Consider the following 21,119-nt stretch of genomic DNA (forward strand, 5'->3'; position numbering starts at 1 on the left):
ACAAAGAAGAGGAAGCTCCTAGAACTGTCTTTATGAAACAGGCACCGCAATGTTTCGTACTGTTCAACAGTAAATTTGCCTATTTTTTTCTTTGAAGGACCACTGAATCCACTGGACTGACACTGACTGGACACTGAAGGACCACTGTGTCCCGTCTGTTCCTTTTTCTTTTGTTGACTGTGGCGTGCTTGGCAACAAATGAAATAAGCTCCTGCGAAAGAACAACGACTCCAGTCGACATGCTGCGAGGCCTCTGTTCCACACACCTTCGAAAGACCATCCACTCTTGGAACGAGCGTATCGCAGAAGAAGGAGGAGGGCATGTTGTATTCCAATGGCAGGGCCGATCATGTGACTCGTGATGAAGCAGGTGAAGCGGGTATACGCTTCGCAAATCAGCGAGGCGTGTGCGCATGTCGTCACGACGGCGTTTCTCGGTCACTTTTGATTGGCTGGAGGAAGCATGTGCTCGAACCATAAAGGTTAACAAATGAGCCTTCAGTTCAGAATGTGTCTCTACGAGGTCGAAATCGGCTCCGAATTCTGCGACGGTGGTTCAGTATGGAACTTATAATGGGTGTCTGTTACACGGCAGTACCACTGACCTCGATTGTAAAAGGCTGGATCGCGGATAGGGAGCGAGAGCGTGCGACAACCGGCCGCCATCTTACTGTACCCAAAGCAGTCGCCGCAGCGATCATGGCAACTTGCAATTACGGTCGTACCAACAGTACCGGCAAGGATACAGGGCCTAAATTTCTACAGGTGAGTTATTCTTTATCAAGGAATAAATAGGCGTCCATTCTGTACACTTATTTGACAATTATAAAGTGTTTTTTTTTTCCCAAAAATCAGCACTGGATGCGAGTTGTTTGATCGCTCTTCCGAAGTTCAATCGAACGCACTTGCACTTTACCCAGCGGCAAATACAGTTTGAGTGCATGATATACTAGAGAGAACACGTTACACTACACTGGTAGTGTTGTCATCAATATATGTGCGAGCACTCGAGCGCTTTTCTGCATGCATTGCTAGCACGGTACACGGTGTTCTCTACGGTGTTCACTTCTTCATTTATTGTTGTTGTTGTTGTTGTCTACGGAAGCAAGTTCACAGTCATTTCTTTGAATTACCTTCGCGCACAAGTTCGGTATTACTGGTATTGGGTTACTGGTATTTATTACCTGTTACCAGTTACTGGTATTACTGGTATCGGTATTACGTCGTAATGAGACCAAGATTGTCACCCTTTTACATGTACTGGTATTGTTTTGTGCCGTGGTTTGATTTGTAATAAAGAATCCTACGTAACGGTGGTGTGGTGCGACTTGGATACCGCCTTCGGGTCTATGTCGTCAACTTGTGCGATAATAATAATTTGTAGCGTGTCATGTTATTTGTAGCAGTTTTTAAGGCAAAAGTGTCTCTCAATACATATTTCCTCATGGGGGCTACCCAGAGGATCGTCTGTGCAGTGGGATGCGCTCGAGTTTACAGATCATGTTCCTCATCATGGGTTTCTACTTTACGGGAAGGAACCACCTCAGTGCACGCACTGTGGTTAGCCGCTCTCAATTTTGCACATTTTCTTTACACGTTCACATCATGGAACACACCTTACACACCTTAGGCTCCTTCAACCAGCATTATTGCTTGGTGATGAAGCTATAATTCTTTTTAGAAGAGTTTTTAAACTTTTAAAGTTTTAAAAGATATCGGGCTTGTCAACCCTGTTTTTATATTATAATTGGGTGTTTACGTCGCGAGACAACTGAGACCATGAGCGACGCCACAGCGGTCGGTCTGTGGATTGCTTTTGCCCACCTGAGGGTTTTTTAACGTGCGATGAAAGCTCATCACACGGCACCCCGTATTTAACGTCCCTCGCCGAAGACGGCGTGTCTAAGCAACTTGTACCCTGCCACCAAGTTGCTGGCGTCCTCGGCCGGGTGCGAACCCGCGATCTCGGGATCAGAAGGCGAACACGCTACCGACTGAGCCACCGAGGCCGGTCAACCCTGTTTTAAACTGATGTTTTAAACATTTGTCCAATGCATTTAATGAACAATATATTTATTTTAACTAGGTGCATCCTAACCAATGTTCTGATGTATTATGACCTTCGTTGTCGATGCACCATAAAAATTGGAATACTCATCATCAATACAGGTTCCTTCACAGCTGCCTCGACATACTCATGAAATGGGAGCAGAACCTGGGCAGTGCCCACAAACTTTGATTATCACAGGACCTCCAAAAAGTAAAAGCATATGTGTCACATGAGATTTTTAAAGGTATTCATAGTGTTGCAACCTAAAATTGAGTGCTACAAATTTAGAGAGTCTACCTGTACATTGTCATTCCTGAAATATATATTGTCATTGCAGGGAGGTCACAAAACAATAAACGTAGTCTTTTGTGACCTCCCTGCACGTTCATTGTATCTTGAAATGCATAAGTGCAAGAAATAAATGTTGAACTTGAAAAATGTATATGCTCTTTACTCATCATCACTGATCTTTTTTACAAAAGCATATCGTGTTACACTTTTTTGTTTACGTGTGACATGATTCAGTTGATATCATTTCACAAACAGAGTACACCAGGGCCAAAATCACAACTGTTTCAAGCTCCAAATCGTCCTGCTGCAATTTGCAGACCATGGGTGTGTAGTGCAAGAGAGCCCTCGCACGTCAAAATGTAAGATGGGAGTCACAGTTAATACAAAATGGTTCCTATGAGAGACTTCGATGTTGAACAAAATTGTGCAAACTGCTTAAGGTGTCATAAAGATCTTCAGAAACCATGTCTGGTCTCACGGCGGTGCAACGATGCTCCCTTTTAGATGACGATGATATTGATTGGAGTTTCAGATGTGCAGCTGCATTTTTTGGAACGTGCTCCACATAACAAACATGACAAAGTCAGCACTGGATGGCAGGCCCCCGTCCCTACGCAGCTTTGCTCACACTGCAATTCTATTCAGCAAAAGCATGTGAGCACGCGAGAACGACATTCAATTTGGCTCAACCGCACCTGCAAATAATCAGAACAAATGAAGGAAGAAACAAACAAAAATAGAAGAGAACTTCAAAAAGAGAGAAGTCATGTGTCTCAAGGAGGTGTTACCACTTTCTAAGTAACTTGATTAAGTCATCACTACCTGATTAACTGTCCTAACGAGCGTGATTTAATTGCGTGAAGTAGTTATTTGGGCTGCTTCGGTGGGTCCATTTTCCGAGGCATTACGTCGAAGACACCGCTGTCGTTAACTAAAAGACTCTTTCTGCGTCGATGCTTGATATAAATCATACTAAACGCATACACCTATCTAAAACAACAGCTGTGATTCTACGGAACGATCTCTTTCTGCCATGCGAGTATATCTTTTTCGGGACCATTCTTTCTGGAACAATTTTTGTCCAGAGCGCAGCACGGGAGATTATATACATGGTGGTTGTTAATCTCACATAGTTTCTAATTGAAATATTGGCTGTGAAACGTGCTGTAGCACACTCCCAAGCGCTGCACTGCAGTGACTCCCTTTTAATATGCGGCTCTGCCGCGCGCCAAAGCCGTATATTAAAAAGGAGCCGTATATTAAAAAGGAATGGCCTATACCTGAATCTCCACCCACTTTTTCAGCTTTCTGACCAATGACGTCTTGAAATATTGGACACTATCAATCAACTTATCCTCACTATTTGTCCCCCTATACAAAATGGGCAGCGCCATTGTGGGTGGCAAGTGGATTGGATGGGATTGAAATAGATACCTCTCGCTATCTGTAAACTAGTGGATTTTGGTGCAAATTTGATGGACGTCATCTAGGCTGCGCAAGGCACGTCGGCAATTGTGGGGTGCTTCCGTCGTTCTACTGCTCCCGGCAGAACGACGTGCTGGTCCACATCCTGTCGTCGGTACGATTTTCTAACTTATCTACATGAATAGTTGGAATAAAAAAAGTAAAAATGTTTATATCCATAAAATTCAGTAATTAAATTCAAAATTGAACAGCACAGTGATGGTCTTGTTGTGAATTCGTTGTGATGGCCGTGTTCACTAAGCCTAACACCGGCGACAAAACGTATTATCGGCCCCAGGAAGCTCCAATAGCCGCAATGGTTCATCGAAAATGGGGGGCCTCTGAGCCGCGTGATCTCCAGGAGCCATTCACAGCACTCCTCGGATCCCAGCGCGCGAGTGAAGTGCGCATGCGCAGACCGCCCTCCTCTCCTAACCTCCTCCCCATCATTTCCTGGGGTTTGTCGTCTGCCCTCTCGCTTCGCCAACTTCACGCGTTTTCTTTGCGTGATTGCTAGTAACGTCATAACAGGTCCCCCAAGGTCGCCATTTTGCCATGCATTTGTTCCTATCCCGATGCGTGCAATGCCGGAGGCCGCCCTTAGATACCCCATTGTTACCAGACGTTGGCTTGCGTTTGATTGTAGCGCGCTAAAGATCCAGTTGAAGCACAATCCAAGCCAGGCCAAGTCACCGAAGGAGAAATGGACGACTGCGCCTGCGGCGCCTGGTACGACAGGTACGCTATGTGATGCACGCAGCCGTGCACTAGATCCTTCCGATCGCTCAGCACGTTTAAAAACGGGACCAAAACGTGAAACACGACACAGAAAGTTGTTATAAGCGTTTTATTTGGACATATTAAGACTAGATTCATTCGCAGAAACAACAAAAACATTTTGCCGCTAAACTTAGCGCGCTGAAGTGATCCGAAACGGCAACAGTGGGGTATCTAGTGGCGGCCTTCTTCGTTGCACGCTTTTCCGAATAGAGTTTGGGGGTCCTGCGTCGTAATGTGTTGATCAAAGTTGAGGAATGAAAAGCGATGAAGGTTTATGACTCGAATTTATTTTCTTTCTTAAATTTTATAAAAAAATTAACACTACATGCACATGTCTTGCCATAGGCTTCGCCGGAGCGTTACGCGTCTGAACAATAAAGAGCAGTTTAAGCAAATGAGTCAACATATCCAATAGGTAGAGGTGAAATTTCCGGCGATGGTCACGGGAACACTGAGCTGTTTCGTTGCAAATAAGACACGCACACACGTCGAGCTGTTCTTTTCAACCCAACTCTGGCACGAGAGGCAATCCAGTGTGAAGTGGTCGCCGAACAACAGTCTGCCAGGTCATTTAGCTGAGGGCGTTGTGCACAGGCAATCCATGCTGATTTCCTGTTGGAACATCAAAGCGTACGTGTCACAAGCGTTCGTAAGTCACAGCAAATGAATAACTGCGACGTGAGAGACAACTGTACAACCAGAACACGTAATCGGGTTAGCGGCATGCAAGCTGTACACATTACAGCACCGCACAGTGAAACGCCCCGTGAGTGACTTTATAATGCACACGATAGACCTGCATTATTTCCTTGAGTAGAAAGCATCAAACTTGTCTTACCGTTCACCGACAGGAAATCGGATCAAGGAATGCAGAGTTCCACACGAAGGATTTCCTGCAATGTCCTTGTTCTTTCTATTCTTCTGTGATCAGCTGGACCTGTATCTAAGTTAAATCTAAATTAAATCGGTAGCATTCGAAGCCATTGAAACTATTCGCTTGCGTGAGTGAGGACGGAAATGACGGTCGGAGCGAACACAATACACGACCAAAAGCAAGCAGACGATAGACGCGAACATGCACGACTGGGCGTCTGCCAGTCTGCCACCTGCCACTCTTCCAGCGCCAGCGGTCCTCCTCGTTCAAATCAAATGATGCTCGCTCAATCGACGCGAAAAATCTGGCGCTGCCTATTCGCGACTCCAGCGAAGCCGTAGCAACCTGGCGGAGATTTCGGAAAGCTGCGAGGGCAGGTTCGAGATCGCGTCAGGGCAGGGAAGCAGTACAGCGGAACACGTTTCTCCTGCTTATGGACAGAAAGCCGGCAACAAAGAATGTATCGAAATCGAAAACAGGAATGTTGCAGTACGAATTTCTTATCAGCATGTTGGAAATACGCCACGCTTTCTTTTCATCATTTCCTAATCAAGAAGAACGAAATTCTCATATGTGTTGACCCATCGCACGCTTTCGTGATCGACTGTGTCGCCGCGGTTTCATCACAATATTAATCATCGGAATACAGAACAAGGAACCGGCGTGTCTTTGTCTTGCTGGCATGTATGCATTTTCAAACCTAATGCAAAGTAAACAATATCACCGTACTAATGCGGCGTAGACAAGCATCCACTATGGATGTTCTCTGCGAGAGAAAGCTTCTGTCTGGTGTCTCACACGTATCAACAAATGACTCGCAAAGATAAAAGTATCAACCAAGTTGTACGTGAATACCAAGAGCAGTGCAGAAAAAGAATACTTCACTGTGCTAGAGCCTGTTTGCAGCGCTCAGATTTTCGCCGCGCAACATATGGCATATTAAATAATTGCACATGTATGGTGTTAAGTGAAGACAAAGTGTCAGATATACGCGTGTGTGCCACGGGATTTCAAAATATGTATCGTTCACGAATGCATTTGACATGCAGTCAGAGTTATGCAAACGTCACGTCATATGAGCACGTTTTGTCATCACCAAACCAAACAAAGACGCGATCTCTTGAGTTCTTGCAAATGCCCATGTGTACGTTATTTTGTTCATCACAATTTTTTACGATTACTTGAGCATCAAAGTTCAGACAAGAACTATCTAATTCCTATAGAGACACTACACTTCGAACGGAGCTGTTGTTCATTTGCAGCACTCACATACTATGGGACTATCGGAGGAGAAACTAAAAAATGGCATTACCTTGCAGACTACTAATCCACATTTCCAAATATCTGCTAAGTCATGCTTCTTAAGAAACTAATCCCTGCTTTGCCTTCTTAGATTCTAAAATGCTTCGTTCGTTCGACTCACGTTTGTAAACAAACTCCGACGACGGAAACTTTTTTCCTACTTCTCTGAGTTGAACTGGCACAGTATGAGATAACTAGAAGACAAAATTAATTCATTTGTCATGAAGCACGTCAATTTATGCATATGAAAAACTGAAACAGATTAATATACTTCGGTCGACACTGCAGTCCCTACGCTCGCTTGGCTCCGGAGACCTGCACTCGTCCGCCATCTTGGAATTTCGGGGCGCCACCTATAGTTCACTGGAGTCGCGAATAACAGCACTCCCCGGATCCGCGCCAGTGGCGACAATGTTTTCGCCGCGGCGGCTTTGACTGAGCTTCCAAGGGATTGTATTATTTTCGGTTAGATATCGATAGCGGAGCATCAGTTGAAGCTGATTTCTGAGAAACGTATATGAGGATGTACTGTAGGGGACACGGTCGTCTAAAATCAGCACCCCGTGATTTATCTCATCTCAAATCTCCAGGTGTTGCAAGACTATTTCTTTCGAGTAGTAAACACGTGCAACACATGGTCCACCTTCAAATACAATATTGGCACAACACTTTCAAGCGCAACATAGGTAATATGGGACGGCGAGGTACTGACAGGCGATTTTAGCTAACCCTGTTCCAAACAGTAGGCTACATCTTCAGCGTAAAATTAGAGTAGTTCGTGAAAATTTTTTGCCACGAAATCCTCGCTTCACCGTGTTTGTTTTCGTCGCCATTTTGGGTGGCAGTAAGGTGCCACGGCGAACCCCGTGGTAAAAATAAAACCAATCCCGAAACTGTGGTTGACAGGTCGAACCTCTTTTTGGGACTCCTTCCAATGGCCAGACTCCCTTTTAATATACGGCTGTGCCGCGCGCCAGAGCCGTGTATTAAAAGGGAGTCTGGCCATTGGAAGGAGCCCCAATCAGAGGCTCATGTCAATCATAGTTGTTCGCCTCTCATTGGTTTGCTTTTTACCACGGGGCCCGCCGTGACACGTGACTGTCACCCAAAATAGCGACGAAAAGAAGCACCGTGAAGCGGGAATTTCGTGACAAACATTTTTCATGGACTACTTTGATTTTACGCTGCATACGTACATCCTCGTATAAGTTTCTCGAAAATCAGTTTCATGTTATGCTCCGGTACCGACATCTAACCGAAAACGATAATTTTTGTCGCAGTTGTTAGGCGTAGTGAACACGGCGATCACAACGAAATAATAAGAAAAACGGCACTGTGCTGTGCAGTTTTGAATTTCATTACTCAATAAAGAAAACAAGCGGTACAAGACGTAGACACGACGAGAAAAAAGGAGGACAAACAGACGCTGGAACGGAACGACCGCTCTTGTCTGCGTCTTTTACCGCTGGTTTTCTCTATTCAGTTATGTACCAACAGGCCCAACTTTGACTCTCTTAATTACAAAATTTTATGGATATAAACATTCTTGCCATTGTTATTCGAACTAGTCACGTTATTCAATTTTGACCGACAACAGGATGTGTACCAGCAGGTGGTTCTGTCGGCAGCGGAACAACAACGACAATTCCCGACGTGCCTTGAGTCGTCTAGGTGGTGTTCATCAAATTAGCACAGAAGTCCACTAATTTTGCAAACTGCAATCCTCTCCAATCGCCACCCAAAATGGCGCTGCACATGCACGTAGGATATGGGGAACAGGTAGTCAGTATAGATTCCATGATAGGCAAGCCTGAGCGATGGGCAAGACACTTAAAGAAACACAAACACGAAGGCTAAAAAATTTGAGCCTTCGTGTTTGTGTTTGTTTAAGTGTCTTGCCCATCGCTCAGGCTTGCCTATCATGGAATTTATCCACCAGCTAGCCTGCATTTACGCCATTCTAGTCAGTATAGGCTGATTGATAATGGCCGGTATTTCAAGACGTCAATGGTCAGACACCTCAAAAAAGTGTGTGCAGCTTCAGGTATAGGCATGTTCCATTAATGCCCAGACTCCCTTTTAATATGCGGCTCTGCCACGCGCAAAGGCCACACCACCCATGTAAGGAAGCCTGCGCGCTCATCGACGTGACGAATGTATACGTCATAATTGAAAGTTCGCAAATCACAACCATGCTTTCAGCTGCCGTACTCACGAGCCATCTACAGTATGCGCAGCCACTAGCAGTCGGAGGCTTTCTTTGTTCAGAATGGTTAGGATATGTGCCGTTACTGTCGTGCACATAAAAATCGTAACTTTCTATCACAGAGTTTATTCATTGAAAATATTGTTTATTTGCTGTTCATTGTATTGTGTTCTCTTCTTATTTTCTTCTAATGGAAAGTGTGGCAAAGTGGAAAAATTCTCTTTTCGGCTTGTTGGTAGCGTCATCAGTACCTCATGCATGAGGTACTGATGACATGCATGAGGTACATTTCGGATCCGAAATGTTCATCGAACAGTGCTACACTTTTAGAAAAGTTAGTAAATGGTAGGGAATCACACACGTAACATGAAAAACGGTTAGGAGCAACTAAGATTTATTTGAACAAGAACTTTCGTGCAAGAGACTGCACTTCTTCAGGTTACAAAACTAAGTGCGACACAAGTATATATACAACCCAAGGGAACAGATACAATAAAACAGGTTTCCAGAACCAAGTAAACAGAAAACAACCAGACAGTAATACAATGCATCACGTGAGCAACGGTCACATAAGAATCGGGAAAGAGAAAGTGTACGGGTAGGGACAAAGATCCGTTATTACATATGCTGCGGTTGCTACCTTTGGAGCAGGAGTGGTTATTCATTGCTATACGAGGTGATAACTTTGGTAGATACTATCACGCTTGTTCCTACCACCTTCCCAGTAGTAATATCACTCTTAGGAAAAAGGTAGAAAAGTGGTAGTAAGGACACCCTCTATTACACATTTAAGCAGATGCTACCTTTGCGGCAGGAAGGCTCCTTCTTTGCTACGTGAGGTAGTAACGTCGGTAGTTACTAACGTGCTTGTTGCTACCACTTCTTCAGTAGTAATATTACTCTTAGAAAAAAGGTAGTAATGTTGTAGTAACAATCACCCGTTACCGCATATAATAATAATAATAATAATGATTTATTTCCACATGGTGGTGGAGCCGGGACAAAAAGCTATTTCTAGCTTGGCGAGGGCCCCGGTCTCCTGCAGTGCAGACGGTGCGTACATTCACAAATAACGCGTACAAAGATACACTGTTGCATACAAACACACAAACAAAAATAAATACAAAAAAGTGAGAAACATGGTCACAGTCGAACACAGTACATGGGGAAGAGAAAAAAAAAGTTTTACATATCAGATATCGTTTGGTTCTCCCAAAAATAGAAGTTTAATCTGGTTGTTTGTTGGTATACGTATGTCTGGGCCAAATCCAAGATCATTTAATATTCGTGGTAACTGTACACTGATGTTTTGGTCGCCGTAAGACGTTCGTGTAACGGGACAGGACCACACGGCATCTCTCCTGGTAGGATAAGTTTTGGCTTCAGCGGAGAGTTTTGCAAGTTTTGCAAGGAAAACGTAATTTTTGTTCTTGACAGATGCACTATAGGTTGTCAGACATTTATACTTTAACAGGTCAGCGACGCGGATTATTCGGTAACGCTGAAAAAGACATTGCGTTGAATGATGTATATTAATATTGGCGATTCCACGGGTGAACCTCTATATATTTGTAAGAATACAAAATGTAACGAAAGGAACCCATAACGGGTGTCCTGCTTGACGAGCACGAATAGATAACACAAGACGAAGCGCTCCTCATGAACCAAAACTGTTGGATGCTATCAAAGGGGCCGTAAACAAGCCGCCAACAGTTCACAAATAATGGTAAACCATGAAAGAACGCAGGTCATAATATTACCCAAATATACATTTCGACGAAGGTGGCACACCTTGAGCTTGAGGGAACGAGATAACACACGAAGAAGTAGACAAGACGAGGCTCAAAACCAGCAATGAAAACGTTTATTGATCAGGAAAAAGAGTCAGGAGGGAGAGAGGAGGTTGCAAAGGGCCTCAGGGAGGAGGACAAAAGGCTGGCTGACGCAAGCATTGTCCGAGCCTATTACAGCGGCTTCAAGAATGACACGGTTAGCATTCATCCCTTACAGTGTGAAAACACTTGGTCCGCGGGAAAACGGGGGCACAATACAGGGCACACATTACTAACCAAATGACGAGATTGACACGTGCTGGTTTTCCATTTAGTTGGGTTATCGGTCATTTAAAAAACACAGTTTCTCAGACCCCTCCCCCCAAAGCTGACCTTACGAATTCCCGGCTTGTTGTTCTTCCTTTCTTTCACGCCGTTTCGCATGTCATTGCTAAATCCCTCACTGCCAACGGGATACGCGTCGTCTACACTGTAGAAAACAAACTGGCCAGCCGGACTAATTTCAAAAGCGATTCCCTCAAAGGTTGTACCGTTGAGCATTCCAAACCATTTGTTGACTGTAAACAACACATTGTGTACTCCATCCCCCTAACTTGTGGAAAATCCTATGTGGGCCAAAGCAAACGCTGTGTCAGGAGGAGGAGGAGTGTCGTTGGGAGGAACCCGAGAGGTCTGCCTGCCTGATTAGGCGGCATGCTTCTCGGGAAGGGAAAGGTGGTGGAGAGGAGGGAGGAAAGGGTGAAGTGGAAGGGGGGAGGATAGCTGCGTCCATGGGCCGACTTCAGGGGAACTGTGCCGGCATACGCCTATTACACATCTGAGGGAAACCCAGGAAAAACCCCAGACGGCACAGCCGGCCCGCGGATTCGAACCGCGGACCTCCCAGTCTCCAAGCGCACGCGTTACCGCTGCGCCACCGGAGCTGGTAAACGCTGTGTCAACGAACGTTAACTTGAGCATTCTAGCGTTGTCAAAAATAAGAGAGAAAATACTCCAAAAGCCGGGTGATGAAGACATACTGTAAAACCTTTACTGCTCCGACTTGCACAACAATTAAAACAACACCACAGTAGACGTTTCGCCGCCTATCCAGGCAGCATCCTCAGTACAAATGGGCAAACCAAGGGGCACATCACTCACTTATCAAAGAGGGCGGCGTACACATCCGGCAGAGGGCCACGGTTTTTGTTGCACGCTGACTCCGCATGTCTGATAAACCACGATTCCAACAACTTTCGCGGGCCCCATCTTATCTCCCGTGTCAAGGTTTCCGCGTTATCAAAATCAAATACATGTTCAGTGGCCCAACAGTGATCAACCAACTCGGTTTTCAATCGCGTGGCATTCGTAGCATTGGCCACATCACTTTTATGCTCTTTCAAACGTGTTATTCGTTTCCTGCCTGTCTCACCGATGTAGATCCTATCACAACCCCCGCATTGGATTTTGTACACAACACCGCTTTGTTCATGCGGTGCGGTGCGATCTTTAGGTTTTCCAAAAGTGGCGGCCAAAGTACAAGCCCAAAGTGCAAGTCGGAGCAGTAAAGGTTGTGCCCCCGTTTTCCCGCGGACCAAGTGTCTTCACACTGTAAGGGATGATGCTAACCGGGTCATTCTTGAAGCCGCTGTAATAGGCTCGGACAATGCTTGCGTCAGCCAGCCTTCTGTCCTTCTCCCTGAGGCCCTTTGCAACCTCCTCTCTCCCTCCTGACTCTTTTTCCTGATCAATAAACGTTTTCATTGCTGGTTTTGAGCCTCGTTTTGTCTACTTCTTCGTGTGTTATCTCGTTCCCTCAAGCTCAAGGTATGCCGCCTTCGTCTAACCTTCACCAGCCCGCTTGCCTGCTCACCCTTATTTCATCTATACATTTCGTTCGGCTCGTGCCAGCTCAGTGACCCATAGTAAATGCTTTCAGAGATGAGTAACCAGCGCGCCTCTCTCCGCCACACATACGTGGTGGTGATGGTGGGTCCAGCCAATAAACAGGTTTCATTATCAGCTGTGAGGAGGAGTGCTCCGTTTGTTTGCGTGGACCGTGGAACCACATTTTGCGCTCCGTGGTTCCGAAATTCAGCTTCATGACATCTCCAACATCTTCGGCTGGCGCAAACGTCAACAAATGGGCTGCTATCATACGGCGCGATTCGAACCCGGATACCTCCCAGTCACGACGTGACATGGCAAGCACGCTAACCACTGTGCCACGCGAGCTTTTTTTTTTGTTTTTGTCCACGTTTATTATGGTTCATGGCGCTACGTACAAGAATGACATGAATGAATGAATAACAATATTTACGTTATGTACAACTCATTGAAAACTGCTGCACATTAACATAATACGGCGACAAAATGAGAGTAATGTGCGTTAAAAAAGCAAACTCCACAACAACCCAAACGTCGCGAAACGTTACAAACACAAAACCCCACATGAACAAGGAAAAGTAAGCTTAGCATAATAAGAACACGTAGAAGTAGGAGCATGAAGACATGAGCAGGACTGACTGGTAAGAAAAAATTAGTAGTCTACGGGGCCCGTTCGTAAGAGATTGATGACGTTCAGCCACGTGTGCGCAGTTTCGTCAGAGGATGTGAACACTAAAAAGTGCGCTAACGAAAACACCATGCGACGGAATATGGGCCAGGAGCCGACCGGTGGCTAATTTGCGCCATATATTCGTCGAGCTACCCACAGTGCGTACAACCTCAAAAGGAATAGGATGTCCAGAGGCAAATCGCATCCAGGAAGAAAGCGTATAGTACGGGAATTTAAGTAGATGTCACTTTTGAATGCGCGCTGGAAAACGTCCCAAAAGAAGATGGCGTCTCGACAATAGAGAAAAGCGTGCTCAATGTTTTCCTCCTCCGGACAAAGACGGCAGTTGAAATTATTCCATGGCACCCAAAACCCTCTGTCGCGGAGCCACGCACGAAGCGGTAGCGTTCCAGTGTGTAACTGATAGACGAAAGTCTTCCCCTTTGGACGCACTGGCATGCGCAGTACACGCAAGAGAACATCACCACCAGGCTGGGATGCAAACATCGTACGGTACATTGGAGGCGGAAAAAGCGAATCCAGAAGAGCGTGATAGAGGCGTTTCCGAGTCGTTTCAAAGATGAACTCTCTAGAGAATCTTGCCAGGAGGAATCTGGACGAGGCTGCTACCTCTTTGTAGAAGCCCCAAACAACCAAAGGCGTGTCATATACTGTCGACAGTAAGAGTTCCGGTAGCTCATCACGAAGGATGGCAGCAGTGCAGTGCTAGAGGAAAAGATGTTGCTGGTCACGTACAAAGCACACGCGCCAGACCAACTGACGAAGGAAAAGGCAGGACAATCCCAACCCCCCGGGTTTGACGGGCCGGAACAGATTTCCACGTCTCATTGGTTCTTACAACGAACCCCATATAAAGGTGCAGATGACCCGCTGGACTCGATTAATGTGTGTTCTTGCGCACGGGAGTACTTGCAGGTAATAACTTATGCGAGAAGCAAAAAACGTATTTGCCACATATGCACGACCGAAAATGGAAAAGTCCAAAGGTTTCCAGGTTGCCACCAGGTAACGTAGGCGACTCCAGAAAGAAGTCCAAAAAGACCGTGAGCGTCTTGAACAGTTGAGGTCAATTCCCAAGTATTTGGGAGCTTGCGTAGACCATGACAAGCTTGCCATAAAGCTCGGCGTTGAATCCCACCAGGCCTATCCTAGCCAGGCAGATCCTAGCCAGGATCCACTGCATTTAGGCCAGCTAATGCGAGCGCCACTAGCATCAGAAAACCTTCGCACATGACATATCGCACGATGGATGATGCCAACTGTTCCGCAGAACAACGTTACATCATCTGCATAAGCAAGAACTTTAACTTCGAATGCGTGCCTTCGAAAACCGCGAACAAACGGGTCTGCCAGACCCGATCGGCACAGTGGCTTGATGTAAAGGGCAAAGAGGAGGGGGGAGAGCGGGTATCCCTGTCGCATTGAAGACCTCACAGGCATAGGGTTCGAAAGGATTCCATTGACTGGGGACTGTGTAGTGAAACCCCGACAGCACAATCGCACCCACTTCAGCAGTACACATCCCACGTTCACGCGACGAAGTAGCCAAAAAAGGAAGGCGTGACTCACTCGGTCAAATGCCTTTTCGAGATCCAGCTGAACTAATGCCGCTGATAGCCCGAAGAAGTTGCAACAATCGGCCACCGATCGCGCCACATGCGCGTTTGTGAATATTGTACGCCCCTTCATTCCGTAAGTCTGATGTTCACCAACAACATAGGGCATTAGCTCCTGAAAGCGGGCAGTGAGTACCTTCGCAAGTATTTTGTAATCCACGTTCGCCAATGTTATGGGGCGGTAGTTGCTTAGTAGCACACGAGATTCAGCATAAAGTTTCTTGGGAATAAGAACCGTACGTGTAAATGACTGTGGTAGCATGCCGCAAGAGAAGGCAGTATTAAATACGGTAGACAATATTGGCGCCACCGAGTCTTTACAACATTTGTGTAACTCGGTCGTCAACCCATCAGGACCGGGGGCCTTCCCTGCCTGTAGAGTGGAAATGGCAGCGATTACTTCATCAACTATGATGGGGACGCTCACCGTATCCGCTACATCCTGTGGGACTTGCGGCAATAAGGCAAGCTGTGAGCGCGCTAGGGGTACGTTCTGCAACGGCACCTGCTGACCAAATATCCCGGAAAAATAATCAAAGAACGCAGCTAAGATACCTGCTGATGAGGACACAGTTTCGCTGCCAACTCGGACAGAGGAAATGTGATTCTCCACTGCATGGCGGGTTTCTGCAGCAACATAGTACTTGGTAGGACGCTCACTGTCAACAAAACGTGCGAGCACGGACTCGCACGGCAGCACCGCTATACCTCGCATGCATCAAGTCACTGATGTCTCGCTTCACCTGACTTATATCGTCAGAATAGGCACCTGGATCATGTGCTTCCAGCTGTAAGAGTTGATGAAGGTCCGCCTCCAAAGCACGCAAGTGCTGTCGAGCTTCATGGGCAATAGTTACTCCGACACCAATAGCCTCCCACTTAAGCTCGCACTTGAATTCTTCCCATGCAACTACGGCGTCGGTCCCGCTTGCGTGCTGACGTCAGCATGTCTTTTATTTTGCCAACCAGACTTTTCCTGGACAAAAGAGAGTTATTCAGCTTCCACAGAATGTACGAAGTCAGACGTGGGGCCCTACTAGGTTCCGGAAACTTGATTGAAACACAGAGGTGGTCCGAAAAGTGAACGGGTAGAATGCGAAATATAGCTGGAGCGCAAAAAGGGTAAGTTGTATATATACGGTCTAGGGATGAGTGATGTAATGATGTAGATGAAAGTGTAATTATCGGGGATATCTTTGCATCTCACTTCTGCTGGTTCACAAGACCAATGCAGTCATGCGACGACACGTTAATCACACACTAAAAAAAGAAGAAAGGCTGGTTCCTTGCATACATCATCTGGCTACATCAATATTCTATCTGGATCTGCATGTTGGTTTCTGCAGCCAGGTAACTTCTAGTATCAACGCACATTTCACCACATTTCACAGACACTGTAATTTTACGCGTAACATTGAACAGACCATAATTTTATTGCATACAGAGAACTGGCGTTAAACTACACAGAAGCCATAGAACTGCCTGACTGACCAGCGTAATGCTCACCATGGGTGAACAAGTACACTGTCAGATAGACAAAACCCGCTGCAGTTGACGTCTTCTGCGGTCAGTCTTTTGGGCAAAGTGAGGTCATTCCCCCAAAAAACTGAGTGGAGTTGCAACACCATCATCCCGCATGAACGTAAAAGCTTCTTTGTACCAATGTGTGTTTTACAACTAAGAGGAGAATAGAAGTGTAGAAAATGCCACCGTGAATACCGAAACTCATGCAGCTCTGACGTCATAGCCCTTACAGCTACCAATGGGATTGGCTGTAGCTCTGAGGTCTGTGACATCTGCGTTTTACTCGAACACCTGTTCGAAGGAGTTTATCTCGTGAAATACGCCACGTAAAAAAATATATTATTTTTTTATCAGTATTATGGTGTGGAATACATGCGCCCATGATGTAATGAAGCACATCTATGAAGGCGTCCCAACTCATTTAATCCTTCCCTGATACTTCATATACTAGTTCATATAGCTGAAGAACCTGGATTACTGTTTACCATGTGCACAGAAATCTCGTGTTAACCACACTCGAATCACCCGAATCACTCGAATCACTCCGAGTCTCTTCGTCAGCTGCACTCTCGCCCTTTCTCCCTATCGAAATTGCTTGGTCCCTGGCCCAATCCAGCCCAGCAACGCTCTGCGCTCAAAGCTCTTCTGACATTTCTGGACACCATCGGACTTCGATCGTTATTGTGAAGGGGCTCGTTATTTTATTCCCCCATTCCAACCAGCAATTTGGTAGAGTATCGCCTGCGGCGATGAAACTCCCCACTCTCCAAGGTCAAAAATAAAGTTGTTGAAATCTCGTGTTTGTTTCCCCATCCCTGCGCTTCTTCAGAAGCCACCGATTTATGGCGAGTGAGACACTGAAAGCTAAAACTCCTAGGAATGAGACTGCTTGTACACATTTACTGAAGTCCTTCTGTTGTCCACTTGCAGTTAATGCATTGCTGAGTTGTCAGTGTTTTAGTGACTCATTCATTGTATCTTTGCGGTGAGCTTGTGTAGCCTCTTCCTTCTCCTCAGGGTCTCATGAATAGCCACCGTACACAGAGATCGAACATAGCTCCTGGACATAGCAAGACATCAAAGTTAGCATTATCAGAATGCCTAAAACCGACAGAAGCGGCCTGCGCAGTAATCGAACAATGCAATTTTCTATTTCAGTACTTTTCCCACATGCATTCCTCATGCGTAGATAAAATATGTGGTACACAGATAAGGCAGAAGAGGTGTTATAATATCTTAGATACATGACCAAGAAACAGCATTGAGGCAACGAAAGTTGGTAGTGCAGGCGGTGACGGGATGTCTTTCAGAAGTGGAGGTACATCCACTATCTCCTCAAACTGTTCGAATGTTTCAGTCCCTGTAAGTGAGGAATGCAGGACAATTGCTTAGTAATCTCTGCTAACTTGAAATATTACAAATCACCTCCATGGAGACAAGCCTGCTCTCCGATGTATCCATGTGCACACTCATGAATATGTGGAGTAACACCACGATCCAAATATCCACGATGCTTCATAGTATCGTGAGCCACCTTGCCAGGACCAGCTTCCCATTATCATTGCTTGTCCATACGTACGAGTAGCGGTGATTTAGAATGCTGTAGCACCATTTTTGTAGCTCAAGATGTTGATTCGTCAGTACTGCTGTATATATCTTTTCCCTGGGGTCTGAGTAAGGCGAAGCAGATATTATAATTATACCTAAGGCTTACATTACCTTAAGGCTAACATTGCTAAAAAAATGTGCAAAAGCATCTACACATTTGAGCTACAAATGTGATTAGCAATGTTGACAGCAAAGCTTTCCCCAACTGTACCCTTTCTAATAGGAAATATGTGATCAACCAACATACACAGGCACATGTATGCTATGAGGGTGTGCACTACAAAACAAGTGTGGGTCATTCCCTTTTGCAATGTGTCACACCTCAGAGCGATGATTCGCAGATGGCTAACTCTTTTTCATGAGGGACTTCACTTCATTGTGCCTGTCGGTGATCAAATAATGGTACCGTGATGTTACACGTAAGATTTGTGTGCGTAGTGTGGTTGCCGCAGGGTAGGACTGCGGGTAATTTGGACCATCTGGGGTTCTTTTGACGTGCGCCGGAAATCTCCGACACACAGTGCTGGAAGCAATGTTTACCTCCTCCACATTGCTACCCCCCTCGGCCGGGATCGAACCCGCGATCTTGAGCTCAGCAAGCCAGCACGTTACCGACTGAGCTACCGGTGATCAGCATGCTGAATGTTATCGCTTGCTGGTACAGGTACTCGAGTACCCTGTGAAGGCCTGCCGGTTGCCGCATGGAGTCAAGTTCTGTGGACTGGGAGAACAAAGTGAGAATTTGTGGCACGTGACCACCTTACATTACAACTTGAACGCACAGCATTCACCGACACAGTCCGTCTTTTAAAAGGAATAAGAATGCTGCCATGTAAGTGGGATATCGGGTAGTTCCATGGTTGGGGTAGCCTAAGCATGCCCACATAGAAGTCAAGACAGACACACAGTGTCTCACAGCAGCAACCCTCAAGTTGTTGCTCATTCATTTCACCTGTTGTGAATGTTTCGCCTTCTCTGTGCCCCAGCTCAGGCTTCTTGAAACTCACGTAATTTTCTAACCAACTTCTATGCTAAACTGCGTAGTTCTACATACAACCGCAGACGGTGCAAGTTCTGACGGTGCGGAAGACGACTAAGCGGACGGTGCGCACGGTCTCCGCGGACTACAGGGCTCAGCAGCCCCAAATTTGTCGCTCACATGTTCTTATTGTGTGCGAGTTCGTGCGGACACTTACCTGTAAGTTTGGTCTTTTGGTGCATTCCCTTCTGACGTCGTCGAACAAGGCAGGTTCCGCATCCCTTTCCAACGGCTAATCGTGTTCGAATCGACAGTCAGGTAAACGACCTCGTGACACTGTGGCGCAAAATGCTTCGAGCACATGACTGTTGCCTTGATAACTTCAGACACTCAACCACTGGTTTCGTACCACCGAAGCACGCACGGAATCAACTGGGAACTTGGTACGAAATATCTCTGTTGGCGTACCTGCTCGTACAGCGAGGAGCACGCGGCATTCTCATAATTGTCTCACATCGCATATCTTACAAAGTGACACCTTAGACGAAGTTGTATGCACTGATCGGCCGAAAGAAAACGATAATGATCAAATTTAGACGAAGAGAACGGTGCTCGTACGTACGGGCAAATCGTAATTTCGCTTTTAGTCTCGCGTTTGCCCAGCGGTTGCGAAACTGCGAGAAGTAAGCAAGTCAAGAAGTGGTAAAGTAAAAGCCGATTGTGACGTCAGGGTTCAAGCAGACGATCGGACTGCAAAGAAAAAAAATTCGATTTTTCTGTAAGTATAGGGTGTCCATCCAAACTATTCTGGAGGTACATTCAGTAGGCACCAACCTTTTTCCCTGCTCGTTGTTGGCGTAATCTGCCACAACGAAATTTCCCCGGAGCTTTTTAAGTTAGGGACCCGGATTTTCGAATTTATCCCAAAGTTTTGCACAGGATACGCCAGTAAAGCTTAAAGCAAATCAGATTTTGCTGGTTCTAATAACGGGGAATTGAGCAGGAAAAGCCATGTTGTGATCGCTGGTCGACGGGGTTCGTTTCCGATTTTGGTGAAATTGCCCACCATCGCGGACTCTATACTCGACATGAAGGCATTTTGAGGTCTGTCCCAAGTTTACATGGAAAACGTCCACAGTCTAAGGTTTTCATTTCCTTTTTCTTTTTTTCTGTTGATCATGCCTCACCCTCCTTCTCGCAGTACACAAAGGCGCGCATGGCACACAAACTGTAATAATTAAGAGTAGATATACATGTAAGGTGAGTCCTCACACCCAAGATCCGTCTCCCCACACCCCCACACCCATATCCAAGTCCCCACACCCACATCCGTCTCCTTTGCTTCTTGTGTGTTCTTGAAAGGTGCATCTAGTCGTTGGAGCTCAGACTGTAACACCGGAGGCAAGTGAAAGCTATATCTCGACTATGTTGAGGAATCTACGGATTTCGAGATATTTGCAGTCGCCAGGTGACCGTCATACAGACGTCGTTGTCTTTATGTTTTGGTGCACAATAATAATGTTGAATTCCAATGACAGAGTCGAAGCAAGTGAGCGCAATGGAGCGTCTTGATCTGGTCGAGAGCAAGTGGCCCGAATCTCTGACCGGAACACTTGCGCCAAAAGTTTAGCCCTTGCCAATGTCTCTTGGGGGATGACGGCTAGAGACGCAGGAAGAAGAAGAAGGTACTCACGTTCCACTACAACCCCATGTTTTGCAAAACAAAGGTACACTCTTATAAAGGAACTTCACCACATAATTTCACCGAACTCCTAGCTAACCATAATCTCGAATGATATCGTTATCAGGCCTGATTTGCTGAAAACGGGAGGCGTGCGCTTTTTTTGTGACAATTATGAACAGCATAAGTGTCAGAGAAAAGGCCTACGCCTCCCGTTTACAACGAATCAGGGCAGATAACGATATCATTCGAGATTATGGTTGGCTAGTTGCGTGCCATGCGGTGAAGTTCATTTTTAAGAGTGTACACCTAATTTCCCAACGTTGCCCTGCTAATCTCCGACTGATCGCATTCTTCAAGAAGGAAAATCGGCAACGTACGACGCGAAATACCA

The 21,119-nt window shown here is 46.0% G+C and overlaps 1 long non-coding RNA gene across 1 annotated transcript; it reads right to left on the reverse strand.

The window, feature by feature from the left end:
* Positions 1 to 4,850: 4,850 nt before the first annotated feature.
* Positions 4,851 to 5,683, reverse strand: LOC135387323 (uncharacterized). Its single transcript, XR_010421046.1, has 2 exons — positions 5,424 to 5,683; positions 4,851 to 5,197 (listed from the first exon to the last, which is right to left on the reverse strand). It is a non-coding gene; the product is annotated as an uncharacterized LOC135387323 (long non-coding RNA).
* Positions 5,684 to 21,119: the final 15,436 nt, after the last annotated feature.

The sequence above is a fragment of the Ornithodoros turicata genome, chromosome 3, assembly GCF_037126465.1.
Source record: "Ornithodoros turicata isolate Travis chromosome 3, ASM3712646v1, whole genome shotgun sequence".
In the NCBI taxonomy this organism is placed as follows: Eukaryota; Metazoa; Arthropoda; class Arachnida; order Ixodida; family Argasidae; genus Ornithodoros; species Ornithodoros turicata.